Here is a 7,319-nt window from a genome sequence, read left to right as displayed (position 1 = left end):
AACATTTGGAAATTTTGGAAAGAAGTTTTGGTTTTGGAAAAAATTAACACATATGCTAAATGATGATTTACAAGGCAAATGGCTTATTTCCTACATATGGCTTTTATTATTCAGTGTAGGGTTGAACCCATGATTAAAATTAAAAGGGTCCTGGTCTCAAGGTAAGTGGAGTCACACTGGCAGGAACCAACAATGAGGCTCCTTGGGTCAAAATGTTCTCGGAAAATTCTTCCCAGTTCTGTAACCCTGAATGTCTGGGAGGGACTTGCCCAGGTTGTTGGCTACTCTCTCAAGGATAGTGGCTGATCCTCTACTCAGTTCAGAATAAATGGCACTCCCTTCTTAACTATCTGGCTTTCTCCCATCCTTTTCTATTCCCCCTTTACAGGTTTTATTCTCTTCTGCCTCTTTCTACCATCTGGGGCCCCAGGATAGAACTTTCAGGATGGCTTATCCTTCCTTCCCATCTTCCATTAGGGTACAAATCAGGACTTCTCTGCTACCTAGTCAGTCTGAGGGATTACATCCTCAGAAAACCAAAGCTTACATTCCATACTGAAGGTCAATAAGCAGGGGATAAGCCTTTGTTTTTTTTACTACTAATGCCTACTTGGCACAAATGAACATGTTTTGCCCTTCAACAGAAAATAATGGAATCAAAGTAGGGGTAAGGAGTGACTCACACATCAACACATTTACTCTGTAAGAACTTGGTGAAAGCAAGTTTGTGCTGCCTTCCTCTAGAGATGTTACTGAGAGCAGGGTCCCAGGGGGAGTTATACAGGACAGATGGGAAGCAGATATGATCAATAGATCAATAGAATGTATGACATTCTTAAAGAGTAAATACAAAATACATATTTAAAAATAAACCATGTCCCTCCAACCCCCAAACATCAAATGAAGGTCTTTAGATGCCACCGTCAATGGAGGCAAGATGTATGTGCTAATGATCTTTATGTTCTGGAACCTCATTATCACTGGCTGCTACCTATCCACTCATGAATGTCCTGAGAACAAGAAGAGTTCATGACTAATACAGAATTGCTTCTTGCAGAAGGACTAGGCCTCTTTCCTGTTATAGTCCTGTTGTAGCATATGACCACTTAGATGCCAAAACTTGAGACCCAATGGAACAGCCAAACGTGAGATCCATGGTACAGCAGAGTCTAATGATTTTCTAAGAAAATGAAAGTGATAAGTGACAACTGGACCAACAAGAAAAAAGTTGGCTGTCTTGTGTAATGTTGCCCTAGCCAGCAGGGTCAGCCAACACAGTGTCCTGGGGTGTTAAGCTGTTTTGAGTATGTACAGATTCATGGGGCACCCTGGACAGCACTCAGAATGCCAATTCCAGAGACAGCTTCATGTCTGTGTGGTTCTGGAGAAGCTTCTCTGTATCTTTGCCAATGTGGCATGAAGGGATTTAGCTACAGGATCTCTAGGTATCTTTGTTCAGTCTGCAAGTGTGTTATCCAGATCATACCCTGTACACATCCAGCCAGTCACCTTTGTTACGAGCACCCTGACAGAGTAAATCTTTAATAAAAGGATATATTTATCTATCCATATGAATATGAATAATATGTGTATATGTCCTTTAAAAATAAAATAGGCTAGAAAGTTAATGATTTATTTTTTGCACAATACTTTTCCTTGAGAATTGATTTTATTTTGTGTGTATGAGTTTTTGCCTGAACAAAAATATGTATGTGCACCACATGCCTGCATTGCCTGCGGAGGTCAGAAGAGAGTATTGAATGCTCTGGAATTGGAGCCACCCTGGTTATGAGACACCAGGGGTTGCTGGGAACAGAACTGTTAACAAAGAAGCTTCACCTCAGCCCCTGGCATCCATATACCTAGATCTGGGATGTCAGGGTGGAGGTTCCACCCAAGCCTCTCTTTCTTCCTATCTCTCTCCAAACCCTGCTGCATCTCAGAAAGCCTGCCAAATGATGACCCTCCCCCGGAGATGCTCAAGACCACTCCGACAGGGTATTTAAACTGCCTCCCAGAAAATAGACTCCTGGTTTTTCCTTCTGCCCTTTCCAGTCTCCTCTCTGGGGGGGGGACTGGGAGGCCATCCTGGAGCTGTGTATCCATTAAATGTGGGCTTTTTTCTAATTTGGTTTAATTTGATCTGATTTGGATTGTTGCATTAGGGCAGAGAGGCTTATTGGAATGCAGAGGCTTTTCAAGAAGGGCTATTAACCGCTGAGCCATCTCTCCATCCTAGAGAACTGAATTTCAAAGACAAACTAAAATCAGTGGCGTTTTAACCCTGAAAACAATTTTCCTGCACATTTAACTATTTTAGGAAGCAGCGAGGATCGAGCTCACAACATTGGCATGAGTAGACTCTCAGGTGACATTCAGAACAGTCACCTCAAGCCTGCCTTGAGTCAATCAATGAAGAGTACTTGTTCACCACTTAACACATTCAATGTGGTGCTTCACATGTGACAGTGCCTCTCAGGCTAATACACAGCTGAGAGCCATTTTTGCATCCACCCTAATGTGGGTCCCAACGATGTCTTGGCAGCGAATACACTTTAAAGCAATGGAAGCGGTTATTTTATATACTGTACACGGAATTCACTTAGCAAAGTGCTGCAGGAAAAATGCCCTCAGGGTTTTCGTGTTCATGTTTCAGTTTTTATTAGGCAAATTACATAGCTGGTATATGAACTCAGTCATTATTTTTAGCAGTGCAACTTGGAACACTGTGTTTCAGAACTCTGGGACCTCTAATCCAATCTCATAAAAAGACTATTTTTTACTGTGTTTTTATTTTTTTCCCTCTGTGTGAACATATATGCATATGTGTGTGGACACTGGTGTACCTTAGCACCCAGGAGGAGGTCAGAGAACAACTTTTGGAAGTTGGTTCTCTCCTGCCACCATGTAGGTCCCTGACTTTCAACACCAGTTGTCAGGCTACAAAGTAAACGCCTTTACCTGCTGAGTCATCTTACTAGGCCCAGGTCGAATCTTTTAGGTTGTTGTCGGTTAATATGAAGCATTGGGTGAGCATCAATGCATTAGCTATAGTAGATTGTATCTTTCTTTGAACTCCAGTGTAGCTAAAGTGGTATTCTGAAATTTTGTATTAAATTGAATTTATAACCTCATAATTTTAGCACTTTATAATTGTTTTTACAGTTTTGTTGACTATAGTGTAGTTTAGATCCTTTAGATATTATTTATTTGTGTGTGTGTGTGTGTGTGTGTGCGCACACACACACACATGCATGTGTGCACGTGTGAAGTTGGAAGACAGCTTACACTCTTGGTGCTTTCTTCCTGCCACATGGATCCCAGGGAGTGAACTCACATCTCCATGCTTGGTGGCAGCTCTTTTTACCCTCTGACACATTTTACTGGCTTCAGTTCAGATATATTTAGACTAGGAACACCTAGAAAAACACAAGAATGAAGAGTCTCTTCAAAGAAACCATAAGATGTCAGGGTATAGCTTCGATTTCTGATCCTCTGGGGAAACAATAAAAATCCAGGGGAGGGGAGGGTGGTCAGGGTGCATGTGAGGGGGCAGAGCGGGTAAGGGGGAGGGAGGGAGGGAGGGAGAGAGGGAGAGAGAGAGAGAGGGAAGGAGGGAGAGAGGGAACTGGGATCCACATGTAAAATAAAAAGTAAATAATTAAAAAAAAAAAACTCTACTTGCTGGCTTACCAGAATGCCTCTGTGGTGGAGTGTGTGGGTCAGAGCAGGGAACCTTGCCCAGATCTGCTGCCTGGCACAGACTGCCACACCACGTTAGTCAGACTCGTGATTGCTGTGACAAATACCCGAAACAAACAGTTAAAGGAGGAAACACTTGTCTAAGTGCATAATTCACGGTCCTTGCTTAGCTGGCTCCATTGTCTGACCTGTGACACCGTAGGTCACGATGGTAAAGGTGGAGTGGAGTACAAGTGCTTGAGGGGACCAGGAAGCAGCCAGCAATACAGGAAGGGGCGGGGATAAGATGTCCTTTAAAAGTCATACCATTGAGGACCAATTTCTCCATCCGTGTTCAGGTCTCACCTCTCCAATGATATTACATCACAAATTTATCAGCAGACTGAGTCAGTGATGAGGCAAAACTCTCCAATGATCCAGTTACCTTTCAAAGATTGGATCTAGTGCCTGGGGGCCAAATCTTCAATTTCTGAGCCTTCAATTTATGACAAGACAATGCACACCTTCACTGTCAATTAAGCTAGATTAACAGTCACCATTGTGTTTCTAGAAAAGTTTAACTGAGCAGGGAAAATCTACTCTGAATGCGGGTGGCACAATCTCATGGGCTGGTGTCCGAGCCAAATCAAAAGGAGAAAGCGACCTGCGCACTGGGATACTCACTCTGCTCCCTGGCTGTGGAAGTGCCCCGCTGCTCCTCCCCACTGCCATGAACTCCACCCTCACACTATGAGCCAGAGAACCTTGCTGCCTTCTGAAGTTGCCTTTGCAAGATCATTTGCCACAGTGATGAAAAAGAAGTTAATACACATTATTCAACCAGAGATCAGGCTTTCATGCAATGAGACTCAAACAACTAGTTCTCCATCGTGACTTTTGGAAGCAGAGGTGACAATGAAGAAGAGATTGTGTTGTTTTGTTATGTTTTCCCAACGACTTCCTAATTGGAATACTCATGCTTCACTGAGTAGACTTATTGAGTAGGTTATTGTATGAAAACTTTTTATCTTTTTAAAGTCATTTCTTTATTATGATAGAACAGACATTTGCTGGGTCTTTCAGATGCTTGCCTCATGCCCGTAGGTAAAAGATCACCATTTATCCTGGTGTTGGTGATGTCAGACAGATAATTCCCACTGTAACAGTAAGTTCTTAGTTAAGATTTGTATACACCATTGAGCTGGAAAATGGCCAAAGCTACAGAGGAAACTTCTTGGTCCATTTTCCTTACATACATTTAAAAGACTGGATTCCTTCCTTCTGTTTCCAAACAGTAATGAAGGGGGGGGGGGGAAATAGAACCACCCAGCATGGTTTTTGAGGTTTTAGGAGGGTAAGCTAATACCCAGGGATTTGTGTAGTGACACAAAGTAAGATTTGACCCGACCCATTCTCCTCTTTCCCCGCAGTGCTTGTAGAAGTGTGACAGTTTCCCAACTGATCGTTTACGCCACAGTGATTCACAAATAGAACATACAGTCACATACAGTGATGTTTTATTCCATCTCACAGCCTTTCTCTTTGCTGACACTTGAACCAAATAGTACACCGGAAGGCAGGCAGTCCAGTGCTAAATATCTCTTTATAATCTCTCTGATTTTTATTAGAAAAAGCATGGGTCATTATGACTGAGCTGGCATAGAAAATCCACTTCTCAAAGCATTTTGAAAAGCTTGCTGTACAATTATTCTTTAAGTTGGTAGCATGTGGAACTAGAAAGGTGTGTGTGTGCACGTGCGTGCGTGTATGTGTATGTGTGTGTATGTGTGTGTGTGTGTATGTGTGTGTGTTGCATATTGATATTTAAACGTTTGTCGAGTGCTTTCTTCCTAAGACTTTGCTGACTTAGTGATTGTAATTGGTCTGTCTATTATTCTTTTTGTCATCTTTTAATTAAGCTATACGTTTTCCCCTCTCCGCTTTCCTCCTCCCCTTCTACCCTCCCCTGTACCCTGTTTACTCGGGAGATCCTGGCATTTTCCCCTTCTTAGGTGGTTCCATGTATGTTTCTCTTAGGGTCCTCTGTTACCTAGGTTCTCTGAGGTTATGGCTTGTAGGCTGGTTATCCTTTGCTTTATCTAATATCCACTTATGAATGAGTTCATATTATATTTGTCTTTCTGGGTCTGGGTTACTGCACTCAGAATGATTCCTCTAGTTTCATCCATTTGCTTGCAAATTTCAAGATGTCATTGATTTTTACCACTGAGTAATACTCCATTGTATAAATGTACAACATTTTCATTATCCATTCTTTGGTTGAGGGGCATCTAGGTTGATTCCAGGTTCTGGCTATTATGAATAATGCTGCTATGAATACAGTTGAGCAAATGTCCATGTGGTGTGAGTGTTCATTCTTTGGTTATATGCCCAAAGGTGGAATTGCTGGGTCCTGAGGTGGATTGATTCCCAATTTTCTGAGAAACTGCCATACTGATTTCCAAAGCTGCTGTGGTCTGTCTACTATTCTTATGCAAAATTGCTAAAGGCTTTCAAATAGCTCAAAGCCTTGGAGACGATCTTCCCTAGTGCCCGTTACTGCTAGGGGCTCAGCTGTTGAGACTTGACCTTCCCATCGGGCCTGCTGCCATTCGTGAAGAACTCATTGAGTTCTTCATGTAGGATTCATGTTGGACAAAGGAGGGCTTCCATCGTAGAGTGGTGCAAGCCTCTTCCTGCCACAGTTTCCATTTGCTGTCTACATGGAAGGCTTCAGCCCACTGTCTCCAGTACAACCAAGGTATTTCCAGTTGCATTTGGAATCCTACCATTCAATACTCCATTTGCTTTGTTTTGGGAACTGAAATCCTTTTGGGTCTTAAAGATGTGTGATCCTTTTTGGTAATTACAAGCATTCTTCGGAAGATCACGGAAAGCTTTGAGGTTTCCACGAATGGGCCTCTCTAGGGAGGTTAAGACCACCGAGGGTAAAGGTTCTTAGGGTGAAGGGTGGGGGCAGTGACTGGTAGATTACTAAAGTGAGAAAGAGGAGGGGAGAGAGCTGATGGAGTAAGGAAGGAAGCAGAACGTTACTCCATGCTGAGGACCTTGGTCTGTTTCATTACAGATACTCATTTAAAAAAAAACCAAGAACAGGATGAATGAATGATTATAATTAATCGTCTTTGGAACACTTAGCATAGCTTAGTAGATGGCATCATTATTAGTAACAACCATATATGGAGTCCTAAATGGAGTTTAGCTCTCTGTGTGTTTCTGTTGTTAGAGCCTCGTTATTCTTCTAGTCTGTGGAGACATTAAGGATGTTAAACAAGCTGCTCAATCGGGGAACTGATAGATGGCAGAGCTGGGATTTAAGTCTTAGCGCTTCTGTTGCTCTGAAGAGATACCATGACTACTGCAACTCTTATAGAGAAAACATTTCATTGGGGTGGCTCACTTACAGTTTCAGAGATTCAGTCCATTATCATCATGGCAGGGAGCATGGCTGTGTGCGGGCAGACATGGTGCTGGAGAAGTACCTGAGAGTCCTATATCTGGCAGGCAACAGGAAGTTGACTGAGACACTGGCTGGTATCCTGTGTATAGGAAACCTCAAAGCCCACCCCTACAGAGACATTGTTCTTCTAACAAGGCCAAGCTCCCTCCAACAAAGC

This window comes from Phodopus roborovskii, unplaced genomic scaffold (genome assembly GCF_943737965.1).
Source record: "Phodopus roborovskii unplaced genomic scaffold, PHOROB, whole genome shotgun sequence".
Classification (NCBI taxonomy): domain Eukaryota; kingdom Metazoa; phylum Chordata; class Mammalia; order Rodentia; family Cricetidae; genus Phodopus; species Phodopus roborovskii.
This window is presented reverse-complemented; position numbering follows the sequence as displayed.